General features: G+C 34.4%; 1 long non-coding RNA gene across 1 annotated transcript in view; it reads left to right on the top strand.

Moving 5' to 3' along the window:
- The window catches only part of LOC142406669 (uncharacterized), a 120,624-nt gene that overhangs the window by 45,321 nt on the left and 60,022 nt on the right, over window positions 1-15,281 (top strand). Inside the window, exon 2 of the long non-coding RNA XR_012774653.1 lies at window positions 10,368-10,435. This is a non-coding gene — a long non-coding RNA (uncharacterized LOC142406669). The remainder of the gene's footprint in view (window positions 1-10,367; window positions 10,436-15,281) is intronic.

The following is a 15,281-nucleotide window of genomic DNA, read 5'->3' as shown; positions in this document are numbered from 1 at the left end:
CCAAATTTTCTGCTGTTTGGAGAACAAATAGCTTGCTAAACGTAGAGAGCAGAAATCGGCATGTAACATGATTTCCAGTTCCCTTGGGTAACTAGTATGATATAAACAGACCTAAAATAGTAATTTAATGAATCTTTTTCTAATATTACTGTAGCTTCTTATTCTTTTTTTTTTTGTGCTGTTTTCCTGCAGTCTACCTCCTCTGAAAAAACTGTGAATTCTATCAGTACTTCACTTGCAACAGTATAAAAAGTGAAGGAATCCTCTCTCGTGCCACATTGACATACATACAACCAGTATGAACCACATATGACGACATGGTGAATTGTGTGATGGAGACAATCTTCTCTTCCTTATACTATAAGTATTTGTCCATTTCTTTGGGATTGTTAATTTCTTTGAAATTGAATTTCATTAAACACTCTGTGCTGCTGCAGTGTAAAAATGCAAAACACACGATCAGAAGTACTTGATCATGGTACTTTTTATACTGATTCAGTTGCTGGATTTTTAAAATTATCAGTATTTTATTACTTACCTTATTATTAGTTATTTTATCAGATTTTCATCTTAACATGCTGCATATAATAGACACATGCTTATGTCTATTTCTTTCAGCTAAGCAGATATGCAAGTACTTAAAGTTAAAGAGTGTTTGAGCACTTTGGTGGAAATCTTAATTGATGATTACCCTGGGACATTCCAAAGCTCTCCAGTCTTCAAGAAGGACATCCTTCAACCATGCATCTAACTTTGAGCCTGCAGTAACAGGTTAACAGCAAGTATTGAAACCAAGCTCTAATAATTCATGGGCTTGGATGAAGGAAAGGAAATATAGGCTTATATAGCTGATATTCCCTCTGCACTTCTTTCTTGAACTGTACCATTATTAAAATCAAGCTGTACCGTTGGTTTGGGCCATCACAATTTAAAATGTGTTGAAAGCAATTTGTGTTCCTCTTGAACTTCAGAAAGCGTGATTTTAATGAGTGCAGTAAATTTCTGAAGCCACATATAATCCTCATATAGAAACACTTATGAGTTAACTGAAGCCTATGCTTACTCTTATTTTTTAATTGCCGAAAGTTGTTATCAGGCTTATATAAACAATAAAAAGCAGATGTCAATTTATTTTAAATGGATGTAATTATCAGGGATACATAAATTTGAAATGGCATTCCTTCAAGGATAGCTCATTCTGCTATGAGTCTTTTCACTGCATTTAATTTGTTTCAGTAGAAGCTTAGCAAAACCTAAAGAAAGGTGTTAGCATAAATCAGTTCTGAAGATAATAATAATAATATACAAACATAAAAATAAATATTGGTTTTTATATCTCCTACTCACATGGAAATACAGTTTGAGAATATAAAATTGAAAGGAGGGATAAAAATCACATGGTCCTATTTATACCAGAATATAAGCAATAGTTTGCATTGCAACAAGTGATTTGTACTGCAATTCTGCATCATCATATGGAGGATATCTTTAAGAAGCAAGAGCAACTATGAATGAATTACATTATCATCTTTTTTTCCTGATTTTCATTTTTATGATCCTTATCCTTCTGCTAGTTCTATGATATCTTCGGTGTTTTGCATTTTTCTTGTGACTAATATTGCTATATTTTAATGAACAAATTCCTCTAAAAGGCAGTTGTTTTAAATCTTGAAGGGAACATATGCTTATTCTGCTCCCTGCAAAAGGCCAGCATTTGGTGAATTTCTTTTCTGCAAGGTGCATACAAAAACATTGGAAGTGAAGTGGAAGTTCTCTGACAATCTGGTCTTTCCTGGGGTCTTGAAAGTCCAAGTGCGTTCTTGAAAATCCAAGTCTGGGTTTCTGAATACTGCTCTCATGTTCTTGAAAGTAAGCGTAAAAGCATTTTTTTGAGGCTGCCTCTGTTGGTTTTTTTTTGCGGGGGGGAGGGGGTTGTCAGGTTCCTGTAGTCATTATACCTTTTAGCTATGGGTCCATCCTGCCAAAAGAACAGACATCTTTTATGCCTACTTATATGGATTATATCACAAGGGAAAACAAATATCTCATTATTGAGGCTAATTCATACCCCTTAGTTAAAGAAAAGAAATTTTTAAAAATTCACTTAAGGACTTACTCAAAAACTGGTGTTGTAAATCTAATTTTATATGATACTGGAACAACTATGACAATATTCGGGTAGTACCCTGTTACCGAAAATACTAAAGATGACCTGGTTGAAGAACATAATAGTTGTTCTTTTTCTAGTCTGAAGATTTGTCATTATCACACAGCCATGAATTATATGTTTGATTACCAGGGAGAGATAAAAACCCACCTTTGAGCATTGTTTCTTCATCCTTCCTCCCAAGGCAAAACAAAAACAAGCTATAAAAATATCTCTCTTAAAACTTTGAAATGTAGAGAAACTCTTAAAGTTACATGGTAATTGCTCAGAATTCTCAGAAAAAGAGTTTAGATGACAAATTCAACATTAATTTTTTCTTTACGTATCTTTCTTATATCAGAAAAATCCCATGTGGCCTCTTATTTCCCTAATAATGCATTTTATCTTGTTTATCAAGTACTGCATCATCCATGTCAATAGTCTACTCATCTCAAAACACAGGAACTGATTCGTTGTCCATATAAAAGTGAACTTGATCCTAAAAATTCCAAAGCAGTTACACTGAGAAATCAAAGTCAACAAAGATGTACTTGACTAAATTTTAAATATACTAGTTTAAACAAAGGGCACTTTCAATGGACTTCCAGACTTCTACGGGCTTACAGAAACAAAAAGCATGGAGTAAATTCAGCTGTGTAAATGTGATGAAAACAACAATCCTGTGCGGAATCTCTAACCAAGTGTTTACCATGAGTTGTCCCTTTTTTTTTTAATAAATTTCCCATCCTGTATAACAAACGGGTAAAGATTCAAATAAAAGCTGGAGGAAGAGAGATTTTTGTCATAGCTAACTGCAATAAAACATAATAAATTATTGTGTTCTAAGATGTCACTCTGGAGACTGGAAAAACAGATTTACAGATATTAAACTAAATTGTAACTGTGCCCGAAAGAAATCATACTAATCTCTTCTAAAAAAAATTACCTTTTCCCAAAATTTTCATTATTGATAAGGAGTTAATCTTACCTTGTATATAGTATTTTTAGTATAATGTGCCCATTTGTTTCTCCTGATAGAACAATGTATGGAATAATGCTGAGTTTTACAAACTGCTAGCATAACTTTGTGTCTGTTCCAGAAAATTTTCCATCTATAATCAAAGGTAAATATGTGCTTACATATTAGCTTTCTAGAGAAAGTGTTTGTACATAGTAGCAAGTAACATGAACATACATGGGAAAAAAATCCAGAACTTTCTGTTGAGAAGAATAGTGTATATAACATTCTGGATGGGCAGTTGTTGTTTGAAAACAAAGACCTTGACTATAGCTAGAATCCACACTTCTAGTTTTCAGTATTCTTGTATCCCCAGCAAGTACAAACTATTCTGCATTTCACTTTTACTGAATTTAATTTGGCTGCTTGATTTCTTCTTGAGTATGGATTAATTGTTTTGTTAAAGAAAAAGATATCAGAAATAGGATAGTCACCTTTTTCTCTGAAAAAAAAGTAAAGCATGTAAAACAAAATTGCATTGAAATTGAATGTGCATTGGTTCAAGGGTTAGAAACTGTAAAGTGACTAAGAAATAGTTGAAAACCAGCCTTTTTTTACATTTCTATTTTTTATTTTCAATATAAATCTGATTTAAAGAAATGTATATTGAATTTTTTTTTAAGTTCAATTCTCAAGTCATTTAAGTGATGAGATAATGACTTAATGACAAGATATCTGAAAACAAATAAGTGTAGGCATATGAATATCTGCATGAATAATAATAATAAAACCAAAACAAAGTGTACTGATTTTGTTGTGAAACAGAAGGTATGAAATAATTAATTTTTTTTTACTCCAATAGAAAGTAAATTATGCATTTCCACTATGCATTCCTATTTTGATCAGCTTATGATTTATATTCTTGCTTATTTTTTAAAAAGCATTTAAATATATTTAAATATTTTCAATGAAATTGTGATAAATTGGCAAAATATTGAGAAACTGAGGAAAAAGACATTATATTTTGTTACATTATTGTTTTTGCATTGCCTGATTTTGAAATCTCAGTCACTATCCCAGAAAATAAAGGACAAGACTAAGCTGATTTTAAAGAACTCAATAGTCTTTGGAAGAGGTATTTAAAAAATTTCTAGACTAGTTTGCCAACTTGAGTGCATCCATTTCCTCATTTTCAATGTAAGCAATACATAATCCTATAAGGCTCATGGGAAAATGTTTACTATGTAAGGCTTTATATTTCTACAAATTTAACGTGTCACAAACTGATGTGCCTATTTTTATGTGCCTTTAAGTCATGGATTAACTTTATATCTCATCTTTTTATTTTTTATATGTTAGCTTTTTTTTATATTAACAAAGATAATTACTCCTTGTCAATTACTTACTATTCCAAACCTGCTTTTATTAGATAAGCTTTAAAACTAGACCTCTTTATTTCAACCATAAAGACCACTTTCTCAACATGCTTTCTTCTTACCATTCTGAAAAAAAAATAGTTCAAGCTATGGAACAAATGTGTCATTTATTTATTGAAAGAAGAAAGTGCAAATGACATTTTACAGCTGATGCATTTTACTTCATGCTTCAAGGCATCAGCAACTGTTGCACATGCATCATAGCTAAGTGCATATTGTGAGTTTTGTACAGACAGAACTGATTTTCCTTTTGCACTTCATATTTCCTTATTTTAAATTAAGAAAATAAACTGTCAGGCATGCATGTCAAAGAAGTTCCGTATGAATACAAACACTCATTTCTTTGCATAATTTTATCATTTGTATTTAAATGTCTTATAGAACTGGAAATAACTGAAAGTTTTGAGAGCATTTATTTGGAAGTATCTCTTAAAGACCAACTATAATGAAATTGGGAAGATTTTCTGTAATATTAGTTAGTTCTGAATCTCTTCCTTGCCCTTTTTGCATTTCTATTTTTGTTGTGTCTTTTGTAATTGGCATATTAAACCCTTTATCTTCAAGATGCTAATCCTTCATCTAGCACTATTAATTAATTTGCTAAGTGTTTAACAGATAATTATCTGTCTTTTTTAATGTAGTTTGTGTGCTTAAATATGATCATTTATTCTTTGAAATAAACTAGAAGTCAGGCAGGCTGTGATCATTTCATATGAGAATTTCTAGTTTCTTTTTTAGTTCATTTTCTACAAAAATCCAGGAATTTGCCTCTCTACTCTTCTAAAATGAAAACCTGCAGAACACAAAAAAGTCTGAAAAGTCTAACTGACATAGAACTCATGTAGATTAAGTTAGAAAAAAATAAGATGAAATACTACTGATACTGATGATACTTTCACTCCTTATAGAGTCAGTGACAGTTTACATAGGAAGAAAATAATTTCCAGCCAAAATTGGTTCTGTAAATTAGATGTGACATGCCCCATTTATTCAGAACAAGATCTATAAAATAACTGCACTGCTGATCAGGTACACTAAGAATTTTTTGTCATGTTCTGTTTTTTCCCCTTCTTAATCTTCCTCAGGTATTAACCACTTTACATACCATGAAACTAGACAAAAGAGTCTCCTGTTTTGATCTCGTATGATAAATGCAAAACCCATCTAATAATAGATAAACGTTAACCATTTAGTAGACAAATGTCAACCATTGCTTTTTTCCTTTCTCTCTTAGATAAATAGGATTCATATTTAATTACAAACTTCAAATGTGTTTTAGGTAAAAGTATCTATTCTGAATATTTCAAATCCAGTTTGTAATTTCTGCACATGTCTGATTTTGCATCCAAACAAAGAATTGGCCTTTTGGGAAATAAAGATGAGTACTGCCTAATTTTCCTGGGAAAATAATTTTTATTGCACTTTTAATTTCTTTTTTTACATTTATTATGAAGGTCTTTTTCTTTCAAACATTTTATGTACTATAGAGTGTCTCTTTCCAAAAATCCTGTAAAGCAGTAGAAAAGCCAGAATCCCATTTCAAAATCCACAGTACTATACACAAAATACTATATTTATAACTAGGAAAGGACAGAATTTAAAACCTTAATAGGGAAATAAAGGTGTGTAAATATTAACTGGAGAAGCAATGGCCAATCTCTAAACTCAGATCACAACTTAAATCTGGGCAATTTGCTGCTAATTGCAGAGGTATTAATATTTATCCTAATGAGAGACTGAGTTCTTGAGTCATTCATTTTTAGGGACAGAATACTGTTCCTAATTGTAATTCTCAATGTGATTTCCCCAATCAAACAGACCAACAAGCATTATTTAATGAACTCTAATTTCTTCCAGTGCAGTCATCTGCTGTGTAGAACACCATGGGAAGATAGAGAAGAAACAAGGTATGCATTTGACAAGTCACAATATGCCTAAGCAATGTGTTTGGGAACTCTCCAAAAATAATTCAACCTTCTGTAAATTTATACTACTTGGGGGAAGACTTTTGTCAGCTTCTCTCCCTGTTTGCCAGCATCAGTGCCGATATCTCCGGAAGGACTGTACAGCGCAATTTTCTCTTTGTTATAACATTCAGAGTTCTAGTCCTATCCCACCTTGGGAGATGATTTCCTATAATCTGCATTCAGTAGATGACGACTACACCCTGTTGCGTTTTCACTCACACAGAACATCTGCCAGATTTTGGTTAAAATGATTTTATAAACTTCCCTTAGAGCATGTGTCTCTGCAGTTGGAAGGAGGAAAAGAAAATGCCTCAATCAAAATAAACAAACATTAATTTCTTTATTCCCTTCTATATGTAAAATTCATTTCTATATGTAAAAAACAGAGCAAAGTCCTCAACATTCATAGAATCATAGAATCATAGAATAGTTTGGGTTAGAAGGGACCTTTAAAGGTCATCTAGTCCAACCTCACCTGCTATGAGCAGGGACATCTTCAACTAGATCAGGTTGCTCAAAGCCCCATCCAGCCTGACCTTGAATGTTTCCAGGGATGGGGCATCTACCACCTCTCTGGGCAACCTGTTCATGGGTTTCAGCACCCTCATCGTAAAAAATTTCTTCCTTATATCTAGTCTGAATCTACCCTCTTTTAGTTTAAAACCATTACCCCTTGTCCTATTGCAACAGACCCTACTAAAATGTTTGTCCCCATCTTTCTTATAAGCACCCTTTAAGTACTGAAAGGCCGCCATAAGGTCTCCCCGCAGCCTTCTCTTCTCCAGGCTGAACAACCCCAGCTCTCTCAGTCTTTCTTCATAGGAGAGGTGTTCCAGCCCTCTGATCGTTTTTGTGACCCTCCTCTGGACCCGCTCCAACAGGTCCATGTCTTTCCTATACTGAGGACTCCACAGCTGGATGCAGTACTCCAGATGGGGTCTCACCAGAGCAGAGTAGAGGGGGAGAATCACCTCCCTCGACCTGCTGGTCATGCTTCTTTTGATGCAGCCCAGGATACGGTTGGCTTTCTGGGCTGGGAGCCCACATTGCTAGCTCATGCCCAGCTTTTCATCCACCATTACGCCCTATTCTTTCTCTGCAGGGCTGGTCTCTATCCCTTCATCCCCCAGCCTGTATTGATAATGGGGGTTGCCCTGACCCAGGTGCAGGACCTTGCACTTGGACATTTCTGATCTTGCCCCAAACTGCTCAATTAAGGAAAACACAAACAAAAAGACAATTTCTGCAAAAAAGTCTGAAAAACAAATGGTTTTGCATTTTGGGAAACCAGAAGGAGTGACTTGCTTAAAAGTTTTATAAATGTTGACATGCAACCTTCAGGTACAGTCTGATCAGACTGATGTCAATGGGACTGCACTTGGCCTGCCATCATATCCATTGTATCTGTGTCTGGCCCATTTTAGTTCTCAGTAAAATACATATTAGCCTTCTCTGGTAGTTATCATCCTTGGATGTAATGTTGGAATGTTCTCTTCCTACAAGTGGTCTTTCTTATAAAAATGCTTTTTTCCTTTCTGTTTTATAGGCTTAATTTGACAAGAAACACCAGATATGATTTGTGATATAGTCATTAAATTATAGTACAGTAATAATTTAAAAAAAAAATTTCTCTTAAGTAATTACTTTAAAAGTATCCTAAATCAGGGCCATAAAATACAGTTCTTTTTTTTTTTTTGACCAAGAGACTCTTTGGGCAGTTTTCTGGCAGGCACTATGTATGTCTATGTGTGCATGCAAGTATGAAAATGGAAACTATGAAACTCTGTGCTGCTAATAACTGACTGGCTAGGTAGCAGCTCTGCTGGAAAGAACCTGGTGGACAGTAGGCCAAACCAACTCAGCCATGCATTTTGGCAGCAATGAAGACAAACAACTTCCTGCATTTTATCAACATCAACATCCTCCATAGATCAAGGGAAGTGATTATTCCTCTTAACTCACCATTCATTAGACCACATCTGGAATACCACATCCAGTTTTTGGACCCCCCTTTTTTTTTCCTACAGAAGCATATCTTTGCATACAAGTTGAGTAAGATTCAAATAGGCTTGTATTAACAGGGAGCCAGAAATGCAAGATCTAGTGACCAGGCAAGATCAATATCTAGTGGTAAAGAAAAAGGGTTATGGTAAATGAACAAATTCAGCAAACCTTGAAGAACATTCGGTTCTGATATTGTGATATGTGAGCATGACGGAGTGACAGAATGACATGCAAAGTTCTTGGTGACATGCCAATGTACCAGAAGGTCACGGACAGGGGATTTTGTGAATAAAGGCAGAAGAGGGAAATAATATGAGTGTTTTTTGTTTTGGTCACGTATTTTGTGTATTAGTCAGCATAGGGATAGACTGTGCAGACAGTCCTTGTGTCTGTTCTTTTTTTATGACATGCTTTTTGTCTGGTTATTTGATAACAAAAATAGTATTTCACAATATATAAATATGAATTTTCTCAGTAAATATCCTGCAGGCTGTATGAAGTGGCTAAGGATGCAGATGATGTAGTGTATGAAGAACATGCAAAGTTGAGCAACCACTTCCTAAATTTGGGCATTTTGTGTTGTCTACTACTAACTTACATTTCTTTTTGAAAATACAGATGACATTATTTTGTGATTATTAACTCTTTTTTGCAATTTTAGCTATTTCTCTCTAGCCACAATGTTTTTTGCTATGGAAATTGCTGAACAGTCAAAATAAAAAGTTTATGGGTTTTTTATTTTTTTCCCCCGAAAAGTGGTGTTTCTTTTTCTTTTATTCTAATACTTTATTTTTATTTCTGGTATTTGTAATTTTTCCTACTCTGTGTGATCATGTTCAATATCATACTAGATTTACAAATTATTATTAACTTTAAGTCTACTAGGAAAGTTTCTTATATATTTGCAAGAAGTTTGGATCCCTTTGCAAAAGTGTAAAGACAAGTAAGGACAGTCTAACACCAGACTCTTACACATGCGGTGCATCAAAAGTGTAACCATGACACTGCTGGAATTATAGTGCATTTTTTGCACTATTGAATGGTCTCTGTGCAGGGTGAGAGCTGTAAAACCGAATTCTCATCTGCTGGCATGCAGAGGTGGGATGTACAGAAAAAAACATTCAGTAAATTTAAGATGCTAGAAAAACACTTCTCTTTAGCACAAGTTGTTTATAACTCTGTTGCATTTCACTGTTTCTGAGACAAGTATTTATAAAGTCTGACATCAATGTACAGCTGCAATTAGCTGACTTAAAGACATCTCATAAATGAAGGTGTATTTGAGAGGTACATAAAAATAGTATTAGAGTTTAGAAGATGAATGACATCACCAGCATTCTGTCCACACTCTTCAAGATAATGAACAGGCAGGTTCACTGTTATTTTGTGAAAGTAGTTAAGGCAGTTTAAATGTAAACATTAATAAGAGATTAATTAAATCTATTACTAATAGCCAACTTAAAAAAAAATGAATATTTTGTCTCTAAGAATTTTTGTTTTTCTAAACACATTGTGGGTTTTTTTTAATAGTTTGTTTAGGTTGTTATTAAGGTTTTTTCTTTTCCAGTGTGGGTAACAAAGTAGTTAAACATTTAAGTAGGACGTAGATGAATTAACTTGCAGATATTTTGAAGGGTACATTATATGAAAAGATGTACAAAATAGAAAGCAGTGACCTTACAGGACAAATAAATATAAACTGTAGCGCTATTGGGATTGTACTTTACTAACCTTAGAAAGTAATATTAACCTTCCCCCCTACCCCTCAAAAAACTTTCTAGGAATTACATGATAGGTATTTTCTCCTTGAATGGCTCTGGAGAATTTTTTTAATGTTTCTTGTTTCTTTCTTTAAGCTGCTCTAATTCAATTGCTTTTCCATATGGGGAAGGGAAGGAAGGAAGGTGTTCCTTTCAGGTAAGACGTAACTTAAATGATTCATATTTTTGTAGAGCTGATGATAGCATTATCTCTTCTAGCCTGATCGGAAGTTTTAATTTTTACCCAAATACCCAACAAAGCACCTATCTAGAATGCAGCAAGTGAGGTGGTATGTTAAACAGAGACCAAATTTTAGCCAGCTGGGCATTTGGGAAGTGCATTTAATCAGTCAGTGTCCTAAGGCAGAGCTGTTAAGTGTTATGATCACATTCAAGACATTGAGAATACTCAGAAGGACTATAAATAACTTAACAAGCTAAGACCCACAGAAGGAATAAATAGTACAGTCCCCAGTGTTGCAGTGGTCTTTCAGGCTTATGTAGTCCATGACCCACATGCATTGGTTTGACAGATCAAGTAGAGCAGCCTACTAGAGCAGAGCACAAGTCTCTCTCAGCCCAGATTCCTGCTTTTTGTATGAAAGCAAGGCTTTTCTCACTGTCTGCAGTCAGAAGGTAGCAAAAATACCAGACCATCCAGATGACGGGTGGAGTGCCCTCTACCCCTTTGGCTTCTCATTGTAGACAGAACAGCAGATTCCAAAGACAAAATAAGAGGTCACATCCGTTTCCGAAGCCACCCTCACTCATAAATAACACTATCAGTCTTAAAAATAGTACCTGCTTTTATTCTAAGGACTCATAGTGATAGTTTGTACTTTCTACTTTAGTACGTATCTTCTAGAGTATTTCTTGCTTACAGCTAGTGAGATGTGTGCTATTTCACGTTTCAGTTGGTCTAAACTCAACTTCTAAACATCTGGGTTTTGACTAATCTTTGAAGCAAAGCTAGTCAACTCCAGGCAGCACCTTCAAAACACAAAAACAATTAGCTGTTTCTCATTTTTACCATTTCTATAATATCTAAATTTTGTAGGGTGAGATAAGAATACTGAAACTATTCTGAGATTGACTGTGCTGTTCAGATCTCCAGTCCAGTTTTTGTTGATAGGAAAAAAATTGGATAGATAATAAAATGGTGGGTATTTTGTCTAACTGGACCTCCAGATCCTTCAGGTTAATCTTTGATGACTAATGAAAACTACAGCAAAATAGAATTGCCGACTTAAAAAAAAAATTCCTTGCTGTTTTAACAGTGAGTTCAAATCTGTCAGGATGCATGCAGTGTTTTCCATTTGAGTTAGTCTCAAAATACACTCAAACTGAAGAAGAAATAATCTTTAATATGGCACATTTGGGAGCAGAGATGTGTTGCTTCATATGAAATAAAGTAACATTAAGATAGTGTTTTTTAATATTTACTAATAATTAATATAAACTAACATAACAAGTTTATATAGGGAGCTCATCAACAACCTTCAACACCCAAGGTTCAACAACCTTCAGTACCACAGGTGGCTGCTAAGGAAACTGCCATTATTACAGAGCAGATTAACATCTCCACACAGTCTGAGTTGCAACTTTGTCATCTTTGTTTACCTGCCTGGACTCAAAGTACACAGAGGTATCTAGTGGCTGGAGAAAATGCCACTAATTAATAATATTAATTGATCAGATAGGAGCACTGAAGATGAAAGATAAGAAGACATGAATAAGTCCAGTTTACATGAGCAATTTCTGTTTGTATCACTGCAAACCAAGAGTTGTGAGGTTAAGTGAGGCACTGCAACCATATATCCATGTAAACTAGATTGGCATAGCCAAAATCTTTCAGTAAAACAAAATATATACCTGAGCATGAACTGAATAAACCAGCTGTGCAGATGGAAATTCTATGGAAACTAGAGTCTGCATGCCTGCGAGTTGAGCTCTGGTGGGTACTACAACCCTGAGAGAGCGGGCTGGTGCAGTTTTGTATCTGCTGGTTGAATATCCAGTATTCCAGGGTGCTGTTGCATCCTTTCCAATATAAAAAAAGGATGTTTTTTGAATGTTCAGAAAGCCAGAAAGTCTTGCCTGTCCTTTCCGTATCGCTATTCCTAGTTGACAAAGAATTATGATAGAGGGTGGGAATTGCCTTGTTTTCCCTCCTGCCCCTTCTTCCCTCCCTCAAAGACAATAGAAGCCTGATTTAAAGGAAGCTAAGGAGGTGATGGGGAGATATTCTGCTTTCCATAGGTGGTAATATTACTTCCAAATCTCCAGCCTCAGTGGAAGACATGATTTCAAGACAATATTATGCCCCTTTAGACTGTCAGTGAATCTCAGGGCTCTGTAATGCTCCAGTCTGCTCAACAGTTAGAGATGACTTAACTGTAGGAATGATTGTAGCACACAGCTTTTATGTAAAGGAGAAGAAAGTTGACTGGCTGATTCCTCAGCACATTTTAAATAATTTTTGCAAAGATGCCACAGAACAGGATTTGTCTTATGTATTTGAGAAAAAAGGTCAGTTATTTTCTGATTCAGTTCATCTACCTTTTGACTTTTCACAGCAGAGGTAGATTTTTTTTTTAAGCCTTCTAGAGTTGATCAGGCTCTTAGGACATGAGATAGAGGAATAAAGGTACACTAAGCTTGTATGCAACTGTTGCTTTCTTGTGCCAAGTACTGCCCACTACCAAATCTTGTCTTCAAGCAAAAATTAGTTTTCTTTTTTTTATTATTTTTTTTATTTTAAGCTTAAAGACATACTGTGAGTTTGAAGTTTTGTAGAAAGTTCTGCTGTCATATTGGTTCTGGATTTGTATTTCTTGCAAATATGTCTGACTGAAATAGTACTAAATTATATTAGGTGTAATAGGCTTATTTTGATTTGAACTACTGATGACATTCACCAAGTTTTAGAAGCTACAATGAGTTATGTTGGAGAAAGAACAAGAATTTTTATGTAAGCCATTTTGATTAATTTTGCATACTGAGATTAAATGAAAATCAAAAATAACAGCAACTTTTGCTAAGTAAGTAAAAATCAGTAATTCAGATCAGTGTCTAATGAAAAGAACTTTACTGAAAATTTAGACTAGACCTTTATAAATTCAAAGTTACTTTTCACTTATTGATATAGTAGGTATGGTGTCCCTTAGGACATCATGATTTATTTTACTGTAATGCTACTCATTTTTCCACTATTGCATGCAGTTAATACGGACATGTCTTCTGTGTTCCAATCAACAGGGATGTATTTGTTCTTCCTCTAAGACACTTTCCAGAACCGTAAGTGCAGACAAATGCAGTCTTACAGAAGCCTCACTTAGATGAAAGCATAGTTAGCCTGCCTAAAGTTAAGCCAGTTTGTACTCTTGTTTTGTTGTTGTTCTATGCCATGTTTTTATGTTATGCAAATACAACATAAATATAACATTTAAATAAGGGGTATTAATGATCCCTTGATATTTTTAGAGTATAAAATTCTCTGCAGAGAGCACAAAGTATAGCATTAGTATTTTTACTGTAAAATATCAGAACAAATTTAAGGTATAGGTGCTTCACAGCACTCTGTCTCTGAACTAATTTCTCATTTTGAGGTATCCTTTTCAAACACTATGAGTTTGCTGTATTGGCTGCTAACTTTAGACAATTCTAATATATTGTACTGGAGAATTAATATTCCATCATTATAAAAATGGAAACCTGATATTTCTTAAGCCAATGGAGGAATCCTTAAGCCAACAAAGGAATTAATTACTTCTGAATTGCTTGCCAGAAAGAGAAATCCACTGCTGATGTCTGTCTTAAAGTAATCACACAGAGTTTGAGCAAGTAGCTATATGGCGCAGTGGATTTCATTCTAATGAAGTGTGTGCTTTGAGTGCATTTAAATTTTTTGTCAATGTTGTCAAATGTTTACAGCTCTAAGAAGCAAAAAGTTGTTTTAAATATGGGTTCACTGAGTGAGCTGGGTGATGCAACTTTTCCTACTGCATCACACCTGGAAATTGTACAGGGTTGTAGATGAATGAGAGGTTTCTATATTTAGATGTCTATGAATGGGAAAGCTTATATATGTCTTCTTTTTGTTTGTGATTAACCATTTCAATTTTTTTGTGCTCTTTTGTCTTTTAGAAATACTATTTCGCAGTCTTGGGCAGTAAACAATGTGCAAGTTATGAAGTTTTATTGTCACCCAGGTCACTGGACTAAATACATATTGATTATCTAAGTGTTCATCATTTAGCTAATTAATTGACCAGATGAAGTATGGACTTTACAAAATTAATACTGAAATTTGACAAATATTTTCCTCCTCTTGCAAAATATGGACTACTTATTTTCAGTTATATACCAATTTTTTCCTAATGCACACATCTGCACTGTGTCTGTTGTCCTTGTGATCCATTTCAGTGATACACTTACAGAATTAATTTTCCAGATCTGTTGCATTTTGAGTTTCTTGGACATGTATATATTAAGCTCTGCTAAACCTTAATTTTTTAACTAGAAGCTATTTCCTTGACAGTTAAATTACCTTTAATGAGAAATACAAGTGGTTCTCATTGTCACGAATCCTATGCTCATTTAATCTGGTCTTATAAAAAAAAATTCTAGAGTTCTCAGTTCTTTTGTAATCAAGAAAGCACACATTAATGGAAATTGTGTTAGTGAGTATGGATTTTGACATCAGCTCATTCTGATGACAAAAGGCAGTAACTATATAGACTGTTGAGACTGTCTCACTCCAAAGAAAAAATCATAGGACTTCTCTTAGGCTTTAGGTTATACCAAAGAATCCATAAGAATTTGTGAAAATTTTATAGCCTGCTAGTAAGTATGTTCCTAATCTTACAGGTGGAGAAAGAGGTACAAACGGAAGAAGCAGCTCAGGTTCGCAAAATATGTCTCTTTTTTTCTTTGCTCTGTGTCTGATCTATACTCTGCTTAATAGAATAGGAGCTGCTGTGGTAGGTGAAGTCAAGCACTGACAAGTCA

The sequence above is a fragment of the Mycteria americana genome, chromosome 2 (genome assembly GCF_035582795.1).
Source record: "Mycteria americana isolate JAX WOST 10 ecotype Jacksonville Zoo and Gardens chromosome 2, USCA_MyAme_1.0, whole genome shotgun sequence".
Taxonomy (NCBI): domain Eukaryota; kingdom Metazoa; phylum Chordata; class Aves; order Ciconiiformes; family Ciconiidae; genus Mycteria; species Mycteria americana.
Note: the sequence above shows the minus strand (reverse complement) of the source record. Positions and strands in the feature narration are given on the sequence as shown.